Here is a 24,719-nt window from a genome sequence, read left to right on the forward strand (position 1 = left end):
TTTTGATTTTTTTTTTTGGTAATTCATTGGCAACTTATTTATTGTTTAGTAACACGTTATTTAGCCTTCACGTTTTTGTGTATTTTTAAATTTTTTTCCTACTGATTGATTTTTGGTTTCATGCCATTCTGGTCAGAGAAGGTTCTTAACTTCATTCTTCTTAAATTTATTGAGATAGGTTTTGTGTCCTAACATGTGATCGATACTAGAAAATGCTCTTTGTGCACTTGAAAAGAATGTACATTCTGCTGCTTTGGGAGGAAATGCTCTGAACACATCCATTAAATCCATCTAATCTATTGTGTCTTTTAAGGCCACTGTTTCCTCGTTGATTGTTTTGCCTGTAGATCTAGTCATGACTCAATTCTCCCAGAAGGAACTGACAGTGTTTTCCCACTTCTTTTTTTTTTCATTCCACAGGTTATAGAAGCTGATAATTCTATTGTGATAGCCTTGCTCGCAGTCTTACAAGTTCCTTTTAATGGAAAAGCAGGCAACCTTTCAACTATGCTTGACTTTGTTCTAACATTGTCCTACTTGGTAAAATAATGTGTCCTAATGCTTGGTGCTGGGAGACTAAGTCCAAAATTGCTGGTTAAATTTTTCTTCTTAAAGGATAATATATAGCAAAGGAAAGAAGCACTCTAGTTTCCTTTAGAAGGTAAGTTAAGAATAGACTGGTATTATTTACACTCTCTTGCTTCTTTGTTTCTTTCATCAACATTTCTTACTCTCAATTTTGACAGCTGAGCTCTAATAGGTACCTGATAATGTATGTTAAAGTTAACTGAGAAAGAAGAATCTGTTGGGGAAACAACTATCCTGTAGCTAAAAATGTTGTTCCATGTAATTAGCCAAGGTAGCTGTGTTTAGAGCTTAGTTAATTCTAATAGTTTTCCCTGACTATAAAATAAGCTAAACATGACAAAGCAGATAAAAAGCATATAAACATGGAGAGAATACATCTTTAGAATAAAAATTGTCTATTATTATAAAAACATTTTATATTGTGGCCACATAATCCTCTTAATATAAGAAAGTTACAATGATAATTGAAGATAAGAGAACAAAAGCAAAATTAAGGCACTCTTTGGTTCCTTATTAAAATGAAACATGTAGATTGCATTAAAAAACAAAAGGTGTGAGTCAAATGAATAAACACATTTTTCTCATAAAAATCACCCCAAGATACTATCTACCAAAACATATCTTTATTACTTCGAAATGAAAGCCCAAATAAATAGAATGGAACACTTTAATGGCAGAACCAAAATGGGCAGGAATTACTTTTCAAAGTCCATTTTCTATATTATGTAATTACCATTGATTTTTTTAGATCCTAAAACAGCAAGCCTAATCCATAATGCCAAGAAAGTCTTGGCGTATTTATTTTGAATGATTTTGTTTTTAAAACAGATGTAACATTCAATAATCAATTTGCTTTCAAGTAATTTTAGTCATTGTTACAATAAATATACCAGCAAGTCTTAAAACCCATTGCACTCACTCATTCCTCAACTTAATTATAGTTGGGTCAGTTAAATTTAATTTCTTCTTAATAAAGAACAATGGGAAATTCTATTAATAAAAATAATAAATCGTTTTAACTGTTTTTAGCTCTTCAAAACTAAGTGTTCCTGATCAACTTTTTTCCTTTTATATTAACATTTTATTTTTGCCAGTTATATAAGTACTACATATTCTTTATAGAAAAATAAGAAAACACAAAAAAATCATAAGGATGTGAATGAAACTTTTTTTAATTGGACCCTGAACATTCACTTTCTGGAGTATCACCGACAGCTCAATTATATTTCCTACACATTATCATGTTTTTACTGATTAACCTGAAAATGTTTCAGTGATATAACTAGAATGCTCTCCCTTCCCTCACATAAGATTTTGCTTTTTCTTAAAAAAAATACATGTGAACAGTAAAGAAGAACAAAATATGGAGATATTTATGAATGCAAACTTCTCTCATAAGCTATATTCAACTCTCTTGTAATTCATTTGATTTCTGCCTTCAAAATATGCCCCAGTTTCAACCAATCATGTCTCACAACATCTAAGTTGAATTATTAGAGAATTGAAACATTTCCTTATTTTAACTTAATTGCCTCTTAAAATGTCTATCCTCAAACAGTCACATTTAGAGGTAGTGGGGCTTAGACCATCAACGTATGAATTTTGAGGGAACCTAATTCAGTCCATAACACACATAGAAACACAATATTCTCATTATTTGTGGTAGTTAAGGTGCAAAAAAGTCATGGCAAACACTTCGTTTGTGAATACAAAACCTCGCTCATAGGGGAAATTCAAGGTGTGTTCATGCAAGCCTCTGGTCGCGTTCTGCCAACCGATCAATGCATACCCTTGTTTTATGTGTGTTCCTGTATTAAAACCCCTTATTTAACATATAGTTTTCACAAATAATTAATTGCATGGCTACTGAATATTTTAAAGCCAGGGGCTTTGGAGAACACTTGTGTTATATAGGTTTCTTTACCAACACTGTAAAACAAGCAGCCTCATCGACATTGAGAACCTACTCTTCCACATAACACTTTTCCTATATTGCACTTAGCAGGTATTTTTAAATTCCTAAGCCTCCTGACCTGTGGAACTTGTCTTGCCTTCAAGTTTAATGTTTTTCATATCACCTTTTGAAATGTGTGAGCCAGCAAGCATTAGTTGAGAAAGAGTTGGTAGTTTCCTGACCCTGGGTACCATAACTGTACATTTCTGTGTTCTTTAACCTCACACCATTTTGGTCCACTATCTTTTTTCTATTGGTGTTCATCCCATGAATCCACAGAGGTAGCATCACCCATACACTGTCCATATTTTTCCATTTTTTGATAGCTTTATCATGCACTGTAGGTGTTACTTTAGCACTTTCTGCAGAGTCTTTTATACAGAGTGGCAATTTTCTTCTTCCATTTTCCAGATGCACCATACTATTGATTCATTAACACTGAACTTACAACCAATAAAACTATACAATTCTTGACTGAACGAGGCTATTCTAATACATATATTTTCTCTGCAAGGCAAACCACAGCTTTCTTGTGCTCAGGAACACTGGACAGCATTTGAGCACTATGCACAGGGGTCATTTTAAACAACAAAGTCGCAACAACAACAACAACAAACACAAACATGCAAAATATATGCACCAAACAGACCAGAAAAAGGACATTTGTTTACCATATTAGAGTTGAAAGAAGAAAGCAGCAACTTATATTTAAGTCTTTTATCCACCTTGAATTTATTTTTGTGTATGGTGTAAGTTGGTGATCAAGTTTAATTTTTCTGCATGTAGCTGTCCAGATCTCCCAACACCATTTGTTGAAGATTTATGCTAATGCTTCCTTTGTCAAATATTAATTAACTGTGGAGACTTGGGTTTATTTCTGGGCTATTCTGTTACATTGGTCTATGTGTCTGTTCTTATGCCAGTACCAAGCTGTTCTGATTACAGTGGCCTTGTAATACAGTTTGATATCAGGTGTTGTGATCCCTCCTACTTTGTTATTCTTTCTCAGAATTGCTGCAGCTATTCAGGGTCATTTATGGTTCCATATAAATTGTTGAAATTTTTTTTTAATCTGTGAAATATGCCATTGGTACTTTAATAGGTATTGAATTGAATATATAAATTGCTTTGGGTAGTATGTACATTTTGATGATGTTAATTTTTCCAATTCATGAACATGGTACATGCTTCCATTTGTTTGTGTCTTCCTTACTTCAGTATTGTGTAGTTTTCTGAGTCCAGGTCTTTTACCTCCTTGGTGAGGTTTATTTCTAAGTATTTTATTTTTCTTGTTGCTATATCAAATGGGTTTTTTTCCCTGATTTCTGTTTCTGATATTTCATTGTTGGTATATAAAAATGCCTTTGATTTCTAAATAAGGAGAACATAGGCAGGAAAATCTCAGATATTCCACACAGCAATATTTTCACTGATATGTCCCCTAGAGTAAGGGACATAAAGGAAAGAATAAACAAATGGAATCTCATAAAAATAAAAAGCTTCTGCATGGATAAAGAAAACAGCATTAAAATGAAAAGAGAACCAACTGTATGGGAAAACATATTTGCCAATGATACCTCAGACAAGGGTTTCATCTCCAAAATATATAAAGAACTCACGTGACTCCACTCTAGGAAGACAAAAAACCCAATTAAAACATGGGCAAAGGACTTGAACATACACTTCTCTAAGGAGGACATGCAGAGGGTCCAGAAACATATGAAAAGATGCTCAGCATCACTAGCTGTCAGAGAGATGTGAATTAAAACCACAATGAGATACCATTTGACACCGATGAGAATGGCCATCATAAACAAAGCAACAAACAACAAGTGTTGGAGAGGATGTGGATAAAATGGAACCCTAGTGCACTGTTGGTAGGATTGCAGACTGGTGCAGCCACTGTGGAAAACAGTATGGAATTTCCTCAGAAAACTTAAAATAGATCTGCCCTTTGGCCTGGCAATTTCACAGCTAGGGTTATATCCTAAGAACCCTGAAACACCAATTCAAGAGAAACTATGCACCCCAATGTTCACAGTAGCGTTATTTACAATAGCCAAGTGCTGGAAACAGCCTAAGTGCCCATTAGTCAATGAGTGGATCATAAAACTGTGGTACATTTACACAATGGAATTCTATGCAGCAGAAAGAAAGGAGCTTCTATCCTTCGCAATAGTGTGGATGGAACTGGTGAGCATTATGCTAAGTGAAATAAGCCAGGTGGTAGGAGAAAAATACCAAATGATCTCACCCTTAAGTGGAAACTAATCAACAAAACAAATAAGCAAGAAAAATATAACCAGAGACATTGTAATTAAGAACAAATGGACAGTAACCAGAGGAGGAGATGGGAGGAGATAATGGGGGAAAAGGGTTAAGGGTTTTTAGGACCAACTATAAAGGACACATGGACAAAACCAAGGTGGGGTGGAATCAGAAGAGGGAGGAGGGGATGGCAGGGGTAGGGGGCAGAGGTGGGGGGAAAAGGTACACAACTCTACTTGAACAACAATAAAATTTTAAAAATGGAAAAAATAATTTGGCATCTGAAAAAAAAGATAGAAAGTAGCAAGTTCCCTTGTATGATTTCAGATGGGAATATTTCTTTTAACCAATAACTTTCAAAGGCATATGAATGAAGACATTTATAGTATCACCCAATAACTTTGGAATACTTACTATGTGACAAACAGTATTTTAAATGCTTATGACATTTGTTACAGTTCAGTTGCAGAGAAGAGAATCCATGCCTTTGAATTTTTATTCCCAAATGATTTATTTGGGCTTACAGAATCACTGGGCCAGGGAAAACACTGTAGGTGGAACTTTCAGGGTGAACTCCTAAAGCCACATTTCACAGCTAGGCCATGGGCAAAGCTACTACTGCTTCTATAATAGAAATCTGATTTTGCTTTTGACCTGACAATTCTACTGCTGAGATAATACCCAAAGAATTCTGAAACACCAATTCAAGAGAACATATGCACCCCAATATTCATAGCAGAAAAATTTATAATACCCAAGTGTTGGAAACAACTTAAGTGCCTATCTGTGAATGGATTAAAACACTATGGTATATTCACACAATAGAATACTACATAGCAGAAAGATAAAAGGAGCTCCTACCCTTTGTGACAGCATGGATGGATCTGGAGAGTATTATGCTAAGTGAAATAAGCCAGGCAGTGAAAGACAACTACCATATGATTTCACCTATAGGTGGAACCTAATCAACAAAACAAACAAGCGAGCCAAATACAACCAGAGACACTGAAATAAAGAACAAACTGACAGTAACCAGAGGAGAGGGGAGAGGGGATAATGGGGGGAAAAGGGGCAGAGTCATCAAGGAACATGTATAAAGGGCCCATGGACAAAGTCAAAGAGGGAGAAGATTGAGGGTGGGAGATGAATATGGGTGCGGTGGGGGATTGGTAGGGAGAAAATGAAGACAACTGTATTTGGCCAACAAATAAAACATCTGCCTGGCAAATTGGGAATCTTCCAGTAGAGCAGTTAGACCGAGAACCACATCATCACTGTCATAATGTGTTACCCACCAAGATTAACAAACTGGCAAGATCACAGAGTCATCACCAACAGGAAACCACATCTACTGCTGCTGGATTCAAGATTGTGTCTTATTTGCTAGATTATCCACATCACAGTCATGGTCTCATTGTCTCTTCTGAATGTTTAATATTGCACATTTCTTTTTCTTTCTATTCACCTGTACTATGCTCCTCTTTGCTACAGACTATCTTTTCTCCAGTCCCCAGTCCACCTATAAAAAGCCATAGTTTTTGACAGCCCATGAATTTAATATGTCCCAACCCAGGAACTTAGAAAAATTGCACTGGCTTTCAATTCCAGTTTCAAAACCAAAAGAAGGATATCACTTGGTTAAGATGCTCACCACTTATTAACACTTATCACTGCATTATAAGATATATAATTCTTATATAATCTTATAAGATTATAAAAGATATAAGAATTACAGCATATTTCTTTACAAAAATTACTTAAACCAAACACAGTGGGACAAATCACTTAAAGTATGAATGAGAAAAAAATACTGTTAACCTATAATTATTTACCTAGAGAGAATATCTGTAAAACTGAGGTAAAGACTTTTTTCAGAAAAATAACTACCAACAGAATTAATCACCAGCAGAACTATACTACAAGAAATGTCAAGGGTTGACCTTTAACCAAAGAAAACCATAGTTGGAAAAAATCCTTTTTTTTAAGATTTTATTTATTTATTCTTAGAGAGGGAAGGGAGGGAGATAGAGAGAGAGAGAAACATCAATGTGCGGTTGCTGGGGGTCATGGCCTGCAACCCAGGCATGTACCCTGGCTGGGAATGGAACCTGCGACACTTTGGTTCGCAGCCCGCACTCAATCCACTGAGCAACACCAGCCAGAGCTAGTTGGAAAAAATCTTTATCTGCACAAAGGAATGAAAAGCACTGAAATGACAATCTGGTGGGTAAATATTGAATATAACATTTTTTATTTATATAATGCTTTAAAGATTTATTGTATTGTTTACAGAATACGAATAAATAAAATGTTCAAAACAAATAACAGACAGATTAGAGCTGGGGAATAGAAGTATGGTGTTACGCACATGCAATGGTATAATGTTATTGGGAAGTGTACTGTAACATAAAAATGTGTATTATAAACCCTAGAGCGACTAATAAAAATAAAATAGAACAATAACATCAATAATAAAAATAAAGATAACTCTAAATAATTACTTTACCCAGGAGGAGAAAGAGGAAAATAAAAAATAATGGAACAAAAACCAGATGGGACAAGTAGAAAAACACAGCAACATCATAGATACAAACCCAGCTGTACTAAAATTATATTAAATGTAAATTGTCTGAACACTTCAATTAAAAGTAATGAAACAACAGAGATTGTCATTTCAAATCAAAAAACAAGACTCTACTATGATGTTGTCTAGAATACACGTATATATAGATGATATCGATATAGATAATTTAAAATCAAAAGGATTAAATAAATATACCAAGCCAACATTATTTTTAATTGAGTTGCTATATTCATATCAAACAAATTAAAGTTTGTAACAAGGGCTGTAACTTAAATGTTAGCATTATGAATAACAAAGGAATGAGTTAGTTCGTGTATATAAGAATGCCTAAATAAGGATAGACTAATAATAGAACTTTGAAATACGTTAAGAAAAATGGTAGAAGTGAAAGGAGAAATAAACAGATCCAAATTATAGATGAAGATATTACACATCTCCCTCAGTTGTTATTAGAGAAGGCAAGTAGAATATCAGTAAGAGTATGAAAGACCAGAGCAACGGATTCAGCAGTTCTAATTAATTCAGAAAAACTAAAACCATGCTAAGGTCTCTGACCACAATGGAATTGACTTAGAAATAAATAATATTTGAAAAGTCCTCAATTATGAAGAAATTAAACAATTCATCTCTAAAAAAAGCTAGGTAAAAAGAAAAAATGATGAGTGGTGGGAATGGGAAGGGAGAATTAATGCTTTTACATTGAAGTTACTGAAGGATTTTTAGTAAAAAAAATTAAGCGAAAACATAACAAAAAATTTGTAGAATGCAGTTTGGTCAGTGCTTAAAAGAAAATGTATATCATTAAGAAAGATTTAAAATCAATTATCTAAGCTTTGAATGTAAGAAACACAAAATAGATAGGCAAAATAAACCCCAAGTAGGTGAAAAGTAAATAATTAAGGTGTGTATAGAAATTAAAAAAGAAAAAGAAAAACAGGAAATCAATAAATATAAAATCTGCTGTCTTATTCAGATAAAAATTGATAAAGCATTAATCTCACTGATCAGAAAATAAGAAAAAAAACACATAAATAGCAGAAAGTAATTAAATAGACACAGATGTTAAGTTCTACAGGCATTTAAATGATAAAAGGGGGTATTTTGAATAAACTATATGCTTTATGACATCTTGAATGAAATGGAATAATACCTTGAAAAATACAGACAACAAAAAGCTCCCTCAACAAGGAATAAATGGCTAGATAATCTTATAACAATTAAAGAAGTTAACATCATAATTAAACCCTTTCTCTAAAGAAAGCTCCAAGCCTTTACTGGTGAATTCTAACAAACGTTTTTTTCTTAACAAACACTTAGAAAAATAATACCAATTTTATGTTGGGAACCGCCCTGACTGGTATTAGAAGCTGAGACCCCCGCCTAGGCTAGGCTAAGGGAACGCCCTTGGAACCGTGAGCCGGCAAGGAGACAAAAGCTTATCTTCCTGGCAGGAATGCTGTTTCTGCTGCTTTGTTCATAACTGAACCCCCCAAAAAGCTTGGTCGGTTAGCCAAAGACGGGTAAGATTCCCCACGGGGGGAACAACCCAAGCCAGGCACGATCACTTTGGGAGGCCCCCCAAAAGAAGGACTTGGGGGGGCTGCAGCAAAAGGGGGTGATGGACCCTCACTCCTCGGCTTTGACAAAGTCTGAGTTCTCAGCGTCCGGAAGAAAATCTCCTTATCTCTCGGTGGCCTTAGTTCCCGCGCTCCACCTAAGCCTGAAACAATGACGGGGAAGTACAGCTCGGTACTGGGAAGTGCGGATTTCCCGGGGTGATCAGGCCTAAGGAAGAACATGTAAATTACTGTGAAACCTTCTTTGTTTAAGAACGCTCTCAGTTGAATGAGAAGGGTCTTAGGAGGAAGCTAGTTTGTTCCTCAGCCTTACAGCTCTTTGACCCCCCAACTCAATAGACCGGCAGAGTTCTTTGTTTCCTATATTCCTTACTTCCCCTAATGAGTATTGTACGTTACCTGAGTTATTATGCAAAATGAGCCTAATAAAAGCAGGTATGGACGGTAAATCAGCGCGCTCCTCACTAGAAGGGGTGGCCATTTCGTCCCTACTTCTCCACAGAAACTAGTTTGTCTCTGTGCATGTTTTTTCTCGCGTGTTTATCGTCGAGCCATCCACAGTGTGCCGTGGTCACTGCTAGCCGGTGACCCACGCGCAACAATTTTACACAGGAAAACAGAAGAGAAGAGAATACTTCCTAACTCACTTTATGAGGCCAAAATTACATGATATGAAAAACCAAATAAAAACAATTTTAGACAAATGAATACATACATACATACATACCTAGAACAGATTAATAAACCTCTGAACATATTTGCACAAACCTCAAACAAAATATCAGCAAACATCTGAGAATGCATAAAAAGAAATAGCACATTTTCCCAGTATTATTAAAGTTGGTTTAATATGCAATAATCAATATACCTCCCTGTATTATCATATATAAGACAAAATAATATGCTTAACATATACAGAATAGACATTTGATAAATTTAAAGTCCAATCATAAAAATTGCCAAAAAACCCTAAATTGAAGGTGTTACAGGGTGCAGCCAAGAGGGGGGACCCCAAATGGGCATTTGAAATGGGGTCCAGAACTTAAGGTGTCCAGGAGATTTTAAGATGTCTCCATCCCCCAACCCAGGGTGTGGGTTGGGGGAAGGGACAAATGGAGCAAGGCCATTGAGAGCTGTTTTGCATAGCAACAGCCTTGCAGCTACCCTCTGGCGTGGTCATTTAACATATCTATAGCCTTTGGCTGGTTGCATGGATATGTTAAGTAGCTGTGATTATCTCTGAGCCAGGGGAATAGAAGTAACTTCCCCACCAAGACATGACTGGGGGCAGATCCCCCAAGCTACAGCGCCTGCGTGGGAGCTCGGAGAAGATTGGCTCCAGGACATGGGCCACATCTGCCCAGACTCATGATGGCAGCCCAGTAAACCTGGAAAGATACGAGTTCTGGCACGTGAAGCCGAGTGTGGGAGGAGTCGGAAATGAGGCTGCAGAGGAAGATTGGCCGCGGGGATTTAAAACCCAGACTTGGCAGCCATTACGGGAGAACCATGCAGCCCTGAGAAGGAGAGCCATGAACATCCCAGAGAGAGGGAGAACCACGCGGCTTTGGCAGAGTGAGGACTCTCCCTTCCCGCAGCCATAGGAGAGGGAACCACGCGGCTTTGACGGAGTGGAGACTCCTGCATCCCAGAGAGAACCGTGCTGCTTTAGAAAAAGAGAACCACGTGGCTTTGGCAGAGTGGGGACTCTCCCCTTCCCGCAGCCCTGAGAGGGAGAACTACGAGGCCTGGACAGAGGGGACCTGGACCTGGGGACCCCCGCAGCTTTAGAAGGGGAACCACCACCTGGTTTTAGCAGAGATCCTGGCGACTCAGCCGAGGGTGCCGGGAACCCAGGGAGGTCTCCCAGTCGAGAAGGAGGACTAAGAACCAGAGGACTGTCTGAGCCATGGACTTCGTTTTCCTTCCCTGAAATACGGTACTCTGGACTGGGCAAAGGGGGAAGGAAGGAAGGACTGTGTCTGTTTGTGGGTGTTTTGGGGGACTTTAGGATTTTTGATAAAGACATTAGGTCATTACTTGAAGTTTGTATAGCATTAAATAAACATTTCCTTTCCTTTTCACGAATCTCTGGCATTGAGAGACGTCTTTCCTCGGGCGGCGGACATGACGGACCTGGGGGCCTTTTAAATAATAGTATGTCGTCCCAGGCCCCCCTTGTTCTGTTCTGTAACAAAGGTACCTTGTTATCAATCTGATAAAACTATCAAACTCTCACAGCTAGTATCATTCTTTCGAAAACTGACCTTTCCTCTAAGATCAGGAACAAGTCAAGGCTGTTTGTCTTACCACTTTCATTCAGAACTACATATAATAGCTAACGTTATACAACTTTTAGAATAAAATAAAAGTGATGGTCTTAGTGATATAATTTAGGCAAAGAATTTTTAGCACACAAAAAAACACAAACTTTATAGTACAATTTAGTATAGTATTTTATAATACAAATTGTTTAATTAGACTTTCTGAATATGAAAATCGTCTGTTCTTTAAAGAACACTTAAGAAAATTCAAAGACAAGCCACGACAGGGAGCAACATTTGCAAACATATATATAATGAAAGAGTTTTATCATGTATATTTAAAGAATATTTAAATCTCAACAAGAGGAAGAAAAGATGCAATGAAAAAGGGCAACAGACTTTAACAGATATATCACTGAAGAAGATAGACAAATGGACAATAGCACTGCACTGTTGGGAACCACCCTGACTGGTATCAGAAGCTGAAACCCCCGCCTAGGCTAAGGCTAAGGGAACGCCCTTGGAACCGTAAGCCGGCAAGGAGACAAAAGCTTATCTTCCTGGCAGGAATGCTGCTTCTGCTGCTTTATTCATGACTGAACCCCAAAAAGCTTGGTCGGTTAGCCAAAGATGGGTAAGATTCCCCACGGGGGGAATGACCTAAGACAGGCACAATCACTTTGGGAGGCCCCCCAAAAGAAGGACTTGGGGGGCTGCAGCAAAAGGGGGTGATGGACCCTCGCTCCTCGGCTCTGACATAGCCTACGTTCTCAGCATCTGGGGAAAAACCTCCTTGTCTCCCAGTTGCCTTAGTTCCCTTGCTCCACCTAAGCCTGAAACAATGACAGGGTGGTGCAGCTCTGCACTGAGAAGTGCGGATTCCCCGGGGTGATCAGGGCTAAGAAAGAACATGTAAATTACTGTGAAACCTTCTTTGTTTAGAATGCTCTCAGTTGAATGAGAAGGGTCTTAGGAGGAAGTTATTTTGTTCCTCAGTCTTACAGCTCTTTGACCCCCGACTCAATAGTCCAGCAGAGTTCTTTGTTTTCTATAGTTCCTTACTTCCCCCTAATGAGTACTGTACTTTACCTGAATTATTATGCAGAATGAGCCTAATAAAAGCAGGTATGGATGGTAAATCAGCGCGCTCCCCACTAGGGGGGGTGGCCATTTCGTCCCTACTTCCCCACAGAAACTAGTCTGTCTCTGTGCATGTGTTATTTTTTCTCGCGTGTTTATCGTCGAGCCATCCACAGCGTTCTGTGGTCACTGCTGGCCGGGGACCCACGTGCAACACTGCACATACACCAGAGAGCTACATTTTTAAAAAAATAATGACAAAACCACGTGTAAGTGATGATCAAATGGAGCAATCAATATACACATTGTTAGAGACATAGGAAATGGTAGAACCACTTCAAAGAGAAAATGTTTCCGAGTTACTTAAAAAATTAATCATGGACTTGTATCACCCAGTAGTGCCATTTCTGTGCATTTAAAAATGCCTCCACTGAAAGACTAGTACAAACTTGAATTTTCACAGAAGCTTTATCTCTAATTGGCCTAAACTTTAAGCAATCTGAATGTCCATCAAGTGATGTTATTTCTTTTAACCTGTAAAGGTTGCAGCAGATCTGAAAGATAAAAACAAACTCTTTTCTTAAATATTTTTCCATGTATCAAGTCCATAGGTTCAAGGTCATGATGAGGTTGAATATTATGGCTTAACATTAGTCACATACAAAAGCAGTATTTAAGAAAAGAGTTTGTTTGTGTCTCCCAGATTGACCATGATCTCCACTAGGTTTAATACAGAATACTACTACTTAGCAATAAGTAGAAATAAACTATTGATACCCTCAACATGCAGGTGAATCTCAAAAGCATTATGCTGAGCACAAAAAGCCAGACAGAAATTACTATACGCCATATGATTCCATTTACAGTTGACCCTTGAACAACATTGTGTGGACTTCCACACAATGGAAAATTCATTCATAATTTTGATGCTCCCAAAACTTAAGTTCTTCCTCAAAGTCTGTGGAGCAGTGCCCCCTGTAGATACCAAAGTCCATGGAGGCTGGAATCCCTTATATGATGGCATAGAACACCACATCCGGTGGGCCTGCACATCTGTGGATTCCCAACCTTGGCCAGAAAGTCCTCTTTGCCATCGATCTCTGTTTGAATCTGCTGATGTGACATCCAGGAATGTGGGGCCAGCTATATATTTATTGAAAAAAGACCTACCTGCAATTAGACCCACACAGTTCAAATCCTTGAATGACTTGTTCAAGGGTCAACTGTGTAATGAACTTTCAAAAACACACAAGACTGTAATAATAGAATGCAAAGCAATGATTGACAGAAGCTGATGGTGAGTGGAGGGGTCTGCCTGCAAAGGGACAAGAGGGAACTGTTGAAGCTGAAGAGAATATTCTGTCATGGTTATGGTGTTGGTTATAGGACTGTATGGATTTGTCAAAACAATAAATGGCGTACTTAAAATTTTAGTACTTTATTTTATATAAACACAAAGTATAGCTTATTTTTTAAAAGTCTGCATAGATGATCCCATTTAATCCTTTATAAGTTAAATGTTACTGCAATCATTACATAATTAGGGAATCCAGGTTTGACCTTGGTTATATGACCACTAAATGGAAAAAACCAGATCTATCTATTCCCTTTAACAGGTTGCTTACAGCTGTATCAGAATATAAATCTAATGCTTAAGTTAAATGTCACCTACATGCCATTGATATAAGAAGCAAAGAATGAAAGGCGATAAGTCAATTAAGATAAACTTTATTTCCAAAGTCCCCAACAAGCACTGCTAGTTCTACCTTCTTAATCATTTTGTAGCATTTACATATAAACAAAAACATATATATGAATTCAATGAAATCAGTGTAATATATAAACAACCCTATAACCTGCCAAATTTCTCTAATTTTACTAAAACTATAATCTATGCCAAATATTTAATTCTTTTTCTTCTTTCAATTACATATTTAATAAAGGAAAAAAAAACCTTGGTTTGTTTTCTCTTTTTAAATAAAGCAGAAATACTATTTAATTATATGCTGAGGTATGAAACAGAAAGAGGATAATTTGCCTTTTCTTCAAATCCTGCTAAGTATATTAAAAGATTACATGGGAATAAGTTTAGCACAAAGAAAATGTGATTCATTTATAACACACTGCTGTTCCCTAGTCTCAACAAATGGACCAATACAATTCATTTTTTAGTCCTCCTAACATTTGCTACATAAATTCCATTTATTAGGATTACATTTCTTGAAGATAACCTGTCAACCTAAGGTATTCGGCTTCTCCCTGAAGAGCAACCCTGCCGAGTTCCCTGAAAACCTGGGTTGCACTGTTATCATAAGCGTCCGAGTGGAGGGCTTCAAAGGGAGACAGCTGCAGAACACATCTTCACAGCTCCTTGATGTCTGGCTGCAGTGTGTACATATACCTCTCTCTACATTGTCTAAGGGGAAATGTAAAGTTTACTTTCAGAACCTTTGAAGGCAATTGGTTCTGATGAAGGTGAAATGAGGAGGTGACTGTTAGCCCAAGAGACAGTATCCATTTAACATGGCGAAATGCCGACAGGTTAAACTTCAGCTCAAATCTGTTTTGACAAATATTTGTTAAATGTACGCTACTTATTTATTATATGAAAACCACATAATACCACATTTATCAAAGACTACTTACTTGGAGATAAGTGATGAAGTGTGTCAAGGTAAAATAATGTGTTTCTGGGTTGACAACAAAGCAATATAAGAGGAGAAACTAGATGGAGCTATGGAGAGAACTGGCTGTTTGGGTGATGGTTGTTTGGACTGGGCTGGTAGCTTCATGGGGTTTTAAAGTACTATTGCTTCCTCTTGGTATCTCCAAATATTTCCATAATAAATATAAAATACTACTACTAATAATAATAATGAAAACAGCATTTAAAACTCATTGTTTATACCCAAATGAAAACAATAGCTATATTCTAATACTCCATGGAGAGTTAGTTATTAGAAATGAAACCACATTTTTCATTTGATGCAACATTTTACATGCACAATGATTATGTGTCTGAGTCAATCCACAACAACCTATACATGTTTGTTTTATATTTACTAATCACTGTGTTTTACTTTAATCATGGACTTAAAATCTTTTGTGGGCTGGCATCTACACCCTTGCATGATCTTATTTTCATGGAGTGGTATATTCCATAGAACTGAGAAAGAAGGAAATTTACCAGGTACATATTTTCCAAACTATCACTGACCAGCCTCCTCCCACCCCAACATATGATACAATACATCCTCCAGTCAGGACAATTTTGAATGAAAGGGACCCTATTGTGAATTACTAGACAAAAGCCATAAACTTAGACTGCCCCAAGGGAACCAAGATTTGTTATCCAGTTGTCATATCTGTAAGGTGACTGCTTATTTAGGCTGAGTTTCTGTGTTATGGGAACTAAATTATTTTTTTAGCTCTACAATGCTACTTATTACTTTGCAAATACAAACTGAGAACTATAAAAATTATAAACTGATATTTTAAACAAGGAACTATAAAACATCACAGATTTTTCCTTCTCTTATTATGATTATATTTGGTGGCTAAAATAATCCTGCAGGTTCTGAATAATTTTCCATATTTTGGCCAAAGTAAAAATTATTTGTCTGATAGTCTAATTTCATATATTTTGTACTTTGAAGCAATGACCTGTTTCACTCAACACTTGCTTGAAAGAATCTTATTCATGAGAAGGACGAAGGTAAGTCATAAAAATAAAATTAAAGTGCAAAACAAAACTCCATACATTCCCTATGTGAGTCAAAAAGGGTAAGGTTACACTATGATAGCAAATGAAGCCTGAAATTTCAGTGACATATGACAAAGTATTTCTTCTTCACTTTGTACTCAGAATATTTCATTTCACTCTATTTCACTTCCATACAGCTCTTTTGGAAGTAGTCTTGGGAGTGCAGGGCTGCTTGAAGGACTCTGCCATCTCAACACATGGTCCCCACCCCGGAAGGGACTGGAGGGACAAGGAGAATGAGCACACTGGCTCCTCGAGGTTCTTTGTGGAGGTGGCTCTAGTGGCTTGTGATCACATTCATTGACCAAAACCAGTCATAGAATGCCACCTGATTTTTATGGGCTAAAAGATGTACTCTTTCTTTGTATTCAGGGGAAGAAAGTGAAATGGGAATTGGTGAACTTCCGGAAGCCTATAGCTCAGAAAGCCACGGGAAGTTTTCAACCAAAGATGTGGCTATGTCCATTCTTTATCTACACAAAGGAATACAGTAACAGCTGTGAGGCCATTATATAGCTGCCCTCCAACTCAGCAGGATGAGATCCGAAACACCATAAGTGAAATCAAAGATTTGCAGGGAAAAAGCTTTGCACAAATGTCTTGAGGAGCCCTCTCTAATAGCAGGGAAATAAGGATTCATGATATTTTTCTAAACAAAATATCTCAAGTTAAAATTTCATCTATCTTCTGGGTTCTAACAAGGATGTAGATAGGAGCCCTGGCTGGCGTAGCTCGTGGACTGAGCGCAGGCTGGGAACCAAAGTGTCCCAGGTTCGATTCCCAGCTAGGGTACATTCCTGGGTTGCAGGCCATAACCCCGAGCAACCGCACATTGATGTTTCTCTCTCTCTCTCTCGCTCTCTCTCTCTCTCTCTTTCTCTCCCCTCCTTTCCCTCCCTAAAAATAAATAAAATCTTAAAAAAAACAATTAAAAAAAAAAGGATGTAGATAGGTAAAAACCTTATCACAAACCCCTGTGGTTGGGGGAGAGGACTCTTCATATTTTCAAAAACAGTACCTTTCAGTCGCTTCTGGTTAAACATTTCAGTTCCTTAACATTTGTTTTTTGTACTCCCAGTCATGGGATTCCTTCTAGTTTTATGTATATGGTATATATGTTTTCAAATATAGAATTTTCTGCTTTAGGTAAAGTGTTAATGTTGTCATTAGTTAAGTTAAGCACTGTTGTCTAAGCTAGTAAACATAATAAAAAAGGACAGTAATCCATCATGCTTTAAGGAAGTGAGCTTGAATCAATTTAGATTTTTATCATTACTGTTTTACATTCTGGAATTTATAAATTTATGTGTTCATTTTCTTAAATGAATAGTTTTGTAATACCTTTTTTAAATCTATGAATAAAATTGTTACCTGGTGTTCTTGAAAACACATTTGTTGATTATAAATCTGAGGGCAAAAAAAAGGTTTTGCAATCTATAATTCACTAATTGTATTCAATTAAAATGTAGATGACTAATGTGGGAAAAGAGTATTTAAAGATCTAAAGATATAATTATTTAAGAGAGTTTTGGGTAATGACTAGATGGAATGATAACTACTTCCCATACATCTCGTTGTGATGTGAATTATTGAGTGATAATTAAAAAAACTCAATCTACCATGTATGCATTGTGAACTAACCATTTTTGGAGCTCTAATTTTGGAATTTTATCTGCTATTTATAATGTAATGCAGGCAAGCTGCTGCAATTTGCTTCTAGCTTTACAGTATCCTTATTGGTGAAAATCAGACTCTCCTTTCCAAAATGCATTAGAAAAAGACTGTATCTAGTAGACAAAATTGAACTAATGAGGCAGAAACTTGAATTTAAAGTTAGCTTTCATCTTTAAATTCTCTTTTCTTTTATTCTATGGATGACATAATTGACAGTCCTAAGAAAGTAGCCTAAGGCAGTTCTTTTTGAATTAGCTCAACCCTGGCCTGGGCCTGAAGAGCAGGAATTAATGCTTAAGGCAAAGATAACTATGTATTCAGGTAATTATATAATTTATTATCCTAACTGGGAGAATTCTGAGAGCAAAATGGGGAGCTATTATTAATTTCATCTAGAAAACAGGAAAAAACTTTGATCTACCTTGACCTTTTTATGTATAAGCTGCTTCCAATGAGATCCAAGCAGCTGAAACAAGCAGTTAGAGACTTCTCCATAAATGGTGATGTATGTACACTTACAACAAATTTACCCCACCAGTTCTTCTCTCCTAGGGGATATAAATAATGCTGCCAAAAAGGAGGAGTGAGGGGCAACTTCTGGGGGACTCGGTGTTGGCATGAGGTAACTGAAACCGTTGTTCCTGGAAAACCTCCTGAATCCATGAGGCTAGTATATACTCAAACTTGGAGGCACAGGAGCAGCTTCCTGAGCTACCTCACTTCCCTGGCTATCCTTCTCATGAACAGCCACCACCAGTATAATATGAGAGTGTCTCGTGTTACTGTGTAGCCAGGGTACCACACAACACAATGCACGCTAGCATTAGCCTTGGAATTTCAGTGCTTCGGAGGGGTTGGGGGAGGGAGAGGAAAGACGAGTAACCAGGTCACCATCACCATCACCTTTGGGTTAAAGATTAGGCTCCTAGTTAAGGTGGAAAATATAAAGGGTATTACTAATAAGTGTATATGCTTGTGTAAATGTCATTATTTGGGTATTATTCAATTTTAAACAATTTCCATGACCACAGGAAGTAATCTTGCCAAGCATCATAAAGACTGTATGGACTAACCAATAATTCCACAATCTCTTCAAAAGAGGACACAAAGTGAGAATAAATTGAGAGGTTGAAAAGCAATTTTGAGGCTTAAAATATGAGAAATGGAATTCTTCTGAAAGTTTTGTAAGTAATCCAATGGTGTACTTAACGCCTGGACTGAAGAATGTGTATTGAAACGACTCCAACAAAGATTTGACCTACTGCCATCTAGTGGAGGTTTAATTTAATTTAATTATTAGCCACTGACAAAAACAAAAGGGAAAACAAAATAACAGTCTAATTTTACATTACAGGGTTCTAAGTGGTTATTTACTCCGGTGGCCTCAGCCTCATGAAGTACAGGAGGGGTAGACTCTGAGGCCCCACTCCTAATCCAACCACACCAGTTACAGTTTTATCTCTTCTACACTGGGGCTTCTGACCTGAATTTATTTGAAGAAAAGATTCCATTTCTAAAGAGCAAAAATAATATTGAAAGACCTTATTTGGTTTTACTGTATAAATCAACAGACTAATCAATGTTAATTTTCTAATGTCACACAAATGGCTAGGGACACAACAAGAGGTAGAACTGACAGATTTTGACTCATATTTTTATTCGTATTTTGGGTTTCAGATTACTTCATTTAAAAATAGATTATTTCCTTGAACCTCATTTAAAATAACTTGACTTTACTATCTCCCTTGTACCATCAGAAACTTGAGTGGGAACAGAATCTCAAAATAAATCAATGGAAATGAGATTATGGCAGTAAATTATAGTTACACTATGTCAAGCACACATTTAGTCTAGAATGCCCTAAAAATAATAAAACAGCTTCGGGGGGGGGTTCTCTCTTATCACTTAGATTCATTTAATTTTAGAGGTAAAAGAGACATCATGAATCAGTTAATAAGACTATCACTTTAAATTACTTCATGTTTTATAAAACATAAAAGTCTCTATTCGGCTGGGGTGCAGAGAAACCACGCGGCCAGTCTCTGGTTGGTCGGAGTGGTTTTCCAGCTCTCCAGACCACCCGTCCAGCCACAGGACAGGTCAATGAGAAATAGAGAATAGCAATTTGGGAGGTGGTGGCTGTTTTTTATTTGTTTGTTCATGATGGGTGAAAGTCGAAGATTGTTCAGCACTGGGAGCAAACCCTGGGTGGAAAGGGAGGTACTGATCTAGAAGAAAGAAAGATCATCAGTGGAGCAAGTTCCATGAGGATCTGAGAGAAAATATAATCCAGAACGCATGTTGGGGGAGAGATACCACTCTCTGGGAGCCATACAAGGTGTCCATACCTGGAACAGTGTTCTCGTTTTGATAGACCTCACTTAAATTCGCCATCAAATAAATGTTTTTAACAAATGGTATTGAAAATTCATGTTTGTTTTTACATTTATCCTGTATCATCTCATTAAAATTGTAAGTTTGTAATGAAAAACCTAGGGTTTTCTATATTTATTTTATAAGCTACTTCTGCTTTATTTTTAATCCAAATGTATATATCCTTCATAAGATACCACATAATATTTCTGTCAGTGTTAAAGGCAAGATATAAATTGTTTATAGAGTTAACATTCAATGTTATTTAAAGGGTGTATGTAGATAGTTTGTAAATAGAGTTTTGTAACTATAGTAACTTTTACAGAGTAAGTTAACTAGACAGTTTGAGTTTTTTATCTCTTAAATTTTTCCAAAAATTATATTGATAACCAGAATGCTTTTTAAAAAGTGAAATTAAAAGCAAATCTTGGTTCTATCTCTGAGGCTGCTACAAGCTATCCTGTGAACTGGGGCAAATCAAATACCATTTCCTTTTCACACTTCTGTGCGCATTTGAAAAATGAGAAAATTAAGCTAGATAATCTTAGTCTATCTCAAATGTTAAATGGCTCTGATTTTATGACACTGTTACTGTCATTTTGACTAAGTATACTTTGGTATATAAATGGCTGATTATTTCTTTTATGCCCGTAACATAAGTCAATGAAATTTTGAAACAGTCATGGGCTTTATGAAGAGCCAAATAACAGAGAAGTTTCTTTCTTTAAATAGAAATCATTTCAAAAGATCCAGAATGCATTTTGAAGGGTAAATTATATATACATTTGTGGAAAATGACAATAATCTGTCCTCAGTAAGGAAAAATATGTTTTCAAAGACAAATGAAGTTTTTTTATGTACATTTACATGTTGTCCAGAATATGGAAGATATCAGGACTAGAAGGAATTTAATTTTCTGTACTACTTTTTAATTAAACTGTAACATAAAAATCATAGGCAACTGACACTGTCAACTCTAGGAGGGCTTAAGTTGTCAGGTAAGCTACTAAGAGAAAAAAAGAATATACCCAGTAGGAATTCATGGTATAAAGTTAGCTTGCATCACTGAGCAGTCTTATAAAGAACAGGTTGACAGAGACATTGAAATGAAGAACAATCTAACAGTAGCCAGAGGGGACGGGGGAGGGAACAATAGGGGGAAGTTTTCAGGAACTACTATAAAGGACACATGGACAAAACCAAGGGGGAGGGTGGAAGCAAGGGAGGGAGGTGGGTTTGGTTGGGGTGGGGGGAAGTTGTGGAGGGAAAGGCAGACAACTGTAATTGAACAACAATAAAATAATTTTAAAAAAAGGACAGGGTGGATTTTACAGGAAGCCTTCCTTTTGTCAAAGCAATTTGTGTAAGAGCAAAATATCATCAGTACAACTTGATAAGTATATATCATTAACATATGAAGGACCTCTAGAACAAAAGCATGAGAGCTGGGACTTTGTCTATTTTCTTTACTGATGTGTCTTTATAGCAGACTGGCACACACATAGTGCTTAACCAATGTTTGTCAGAAGAATGAACAGCCTGGATTTTTTCTACTATGAGTGTAGACCCGAGTACTAATGAAATCTGATGTTCAACTGAAGGAGTTTCATTCAGCAATTACTCACTGAGTGTCTAACACATGTCAACAAAATTATCTAGCATTATTACAGCCATATTTTTAAAACCAAAACTCAGTTTGCATAATCTGCAAAGTACCAATAACCTTTTGACAATGGTCAGAATATCTGTATTTTAAAAATACAATTTGTCTTTGTATTCAAATATAATTTGTATTTGTATTCAAATACAATTTCAAAAATTATGTTTTGAAAATATTAGCCAAAAAAATCAGAAATCAACTTTATATTATAGAGTGGCCATGTAACTTCTAATTATTGAGAATACCCACTTTTATTTTCCGTAACGACCCATTTAGAAAATGAAACTGGGTGGCCTCAATAATCACCCTGGTATATCAGGCATTAACTAGAAGTAACCCTGAGGAAACAGGGTATATGTTTTCTTTGACCTCATGCTAAAGTCTCCACCTAAAAAAAGGATATGTTTTCATGTTGGTAAAAACCCACCCAGTCAATTGTAGAAAATCATCGATAAAATAGCAAAGGTAAAAAATAATTAAGTTTAATAAAATTCTAAAAAAATCTGAGACCTTTGGAGCTAGGAAAGTAATGGCAAAGTTTAACCCTATTGCAAAAGTATTAGCTTTTAAAAACTGAAAAGCTAAATACATTCTAATGCACAATAACACTGACACCCAAGACTATTTTTGGTGGTGTTTAATACAGTAGCTAATAGCTATTTAAAAGAAAAAGGTGGAGCAGGGACTTATGAAAAGCCAACATTACTACAAAAGACCCCAACCACACTGTGCAACTTCTTTGCTTTTGTTATACACATTGTTTAACCAATAACTATACCTCAAGATATCATGACAAAGTTTATTTAATCACCATCCTTATTTATTAATACCATGGAACAAACATAAATAGAGCCTGAAGGCAATAGTAACAAGACTTAATAGATGAGACAATTATAAAACACCATAAAATCAACACATAGACGTTCAAATGTGATGTCATTTATAGTATGTTATTTCTTCACCCTAATGACACAGCTGACAGCAGTTATATGTAAAGATGTGCGTGTCTTTGAACCCTCCTCTGCCTCAGTCATTGAAAACTCTTTCTGATTCTCTTTTCTATACAAATATGGTAGGTCCAAAGAGGGGAGAAGGGCGTCTATGCACCCTTTTTTAAAATGCAAAAACCTTTAGTCTCAGTCATTCTCAGGTTATGAGAATAATCTGATTTAGTCAAATGGCATTCACAATATCTCAAATTAGTCAAAGTAATGGGGGGAGACTGTTGATTCAAAATGTAAATAAAACAATATTATTCTACATTCGATGGAAAATGTAAGGTAAAAGTTGACTCAAAGGCTGCATTTTAATGAAATCATGTTGCTCTTACTGATATTATAACCATCCTTATTTTATAAGACAAGTGAGGCTGCTGTTACCCAGGGTTCTCACCCAGGTCTTCTGATTAGAATCTATTGTGTTTCTTCCTGAACTTAAGAGTGCTATAAGAGAGTCCTGTATGTATCAATTACCCGATTCATGGGCATTAGATGCTTGGATTGTGGGTTAAGTTTCTGCACTGAAGGCCACTGATTAGGTCATTCTAGGGTATCTTGGTCTAAAATATTAGCTCTACTACACAGCTCTGAAAAAAGTAAAATCCGTGGTCTCATGCATTTTTAGACATCTCAGGACATCGTTTTTGCTTGATACATCCAACCAGTAAGAAGGAAAAAGTACCTGGCTGGCATAGCTCAGTGGATTGAGCGTGGGCTGGGAACCAAAGTGTCCCAGGTTCGATTCCCAGCCAGGATACATGCCTGGGTTGCAGGACATAACCCCCAGCAACCGCACACTGATGTTTCTCTCTCTCTCTCCCTCCCTCCCTTCCCTCTCTAAAAATAAATAAATAAAAATCTTTAAAAAAAAAAAAAGAAGGAAAAAGTAGAATCAATTAAATATTATTATTTTCCCATAAATATGAAAGTATAGTGACATAATGAAAAGAGCATCAGTATTTTAAAAATTTAAATGAAACCAATATTTGATCAGATAAAACTGATAATTGCATTATTAAAATACTTGGATAAATTATAGAAATAAAAAGAAAAGGTGAAGAGGCAGAGTAAAGAAAATATTTACACAAGCATGAACACATACATCTCCATTACTGAACTACATCATATTAATATTTAGTTAAACACACAGAATCTCCAACTATGTTCTCCAATGACATACTCATTCGTACTCCCCAACTACATTCTACACTTTGAAGAGAAGAGACCATGAACTTATGCTATCTTTATACTACTATCCTTTGCAAAAATGCACAGAATCTTCACAATGGTACTATAAGGTAGGTACTATTAAATAGATGAGAAAAAGGCGTCTAGAAGCATGAAGATGTTAAATAAATTATCGAAGAGCATGTGTCTAGCAAATAACGGAGTCTAGATTCTGAAGCAGGCATTTGGCCAGAGATTCCTATGTTCCTAGCCACTTCTATACTGCCCCATAGAGTCAACTGATCATTAAGTAATGATTGACACAGTTTTCCTTGCTGTTAGCTCTTGTTTTCATTGTGTAAAAATAAACATCCTGAAAATAAACACCTTAAATGCTTTACTAGTGATGTACTTTCTCCACAGGCTCAGAAAGCAATGGGAGAAACTGCTTTGTTGACCTTCATTGTTGCCCACAAAGAGAAAAATGTTAGTAACATGAAAGTAAAGGAATCTTGGGAGGAAAATAAAAATAAATATCAAGTTCTGACAGCAGAGGAAGATAATTTAGGGCACAGGCAAAATCACAATGTGACCCTGAAAACTGCTAATGAGACTTCAGACCACATGGGCCTACTTGTTCAGAGCACAAAGATAGTCCTGCTGCAGCCTGCATCCGTTAGCTCTTCCAAGGAGCATTCTCATGAATTCTAGGTGTCAGAACTAGGAGAACAACAAATATAGTGGACTAAATGCAAATGAGAATCAGAGG

Source organism: Phyllostomus hastatus, unplaced genomic scaffold (assembly GCF_019186645.2).
Source record: "Phyllostomus hastatus isolate PE091 unplaced genomic scaffold, TTU_PhHast_1.1 phas_contig_86, whole genome shotgun sequence".
NCBI classification, from domain to species: domain Eukaryota; kingdom Metazoa; phylum Chordata; class Mammalia; order Chiroptera; family Phyllostomidae; genus Phyllostomus; species Phyllostomus hastatus.